The sequence below is a fragment of the Panthera onca genome, chromosome D3 (genome assembly GCF_046562875.1).
Source record: "Panthera onca isolate mPanOnc1 chromosome D3, mPanOnc1 haplotype 2, whole genome shotgun sequence".
NCBI lineage: Eukaryota > Metazoa > Chordata > Mammalia > Carnivora > Felidae > Panthera > Panthera onca.
Window position 1 is genome coordinate 31,846,212 of NC_138350.1, and position 821 is coordinate 31,847,032.

An 821-nucleotide genomic window follows, 5' to 3' on the forward strand; every position below is an offset into this window, starting at 1 on the left:
AGGATGCAACCCCAGGACTTCCTGCTGTGGGGCTGGCATCTCACTTTCATATGAGGGCTGGCCTGGAGATGATACCAACCCAGAGGAAAGCAGGACCAAGAGATGGAAAGACAGGGGAGCCTGAGGTCGCTCAGTCGGTTAAGTGTCCCGACCGGCCTCAGGTCATGATCTCACAGTTCATGGGTTCCAGCCCCACATTGGGCTCTGTGCTGACAGCTCAGAGCCTGAAGCCTGCTTTGGATTCTCTCTCTCTCTCTCTCTCTCTCTCTCTCTCTGCCCCTCCCCCACTCACTGCTCTGTGTCTTTCTCTCTCAAAAATTAAAATTAAAAAAAAAAAAGAGAGATGGAAAGACGGATCCCTGGCTACCTTACTTGGGGGCCTGCACTCCCCAGCGCCTGCAGCTAAAGCCACCCAGTGGCCTGGGTCAGCATCCTGCCACTCACAACTGTGGGTCCCAACTGACAACCTGGGTGACATTAGGAACTGAAGACGTGGTCCACTAGTGCGGTTTTTAAGCAGTTTTGTGGGGGCTGTTTTGTTTTTTCGTTTTTGTTTCTTTAAAAGGCTATAAGCACTGGCTGAAGCCCTCCAGAACTTTAGGTTCTGAAGCTTCTGGGTCCCTCTGGGCTCATTCAAGACCCACAGTAGAACACCCCCACCCCCCCCCGGAGTAACATCTGACAGCTCCTTAGCTTACTGGCATCGACTACTAACAGGGACTTAAACATGATCTGTTAGGGCATTCTGGCTGACTTCTGCTTATATGCAGGAGTGCTGTTTGTTGGGAACGTGGAAGAGACACAAGGAAGAATTACCTGTA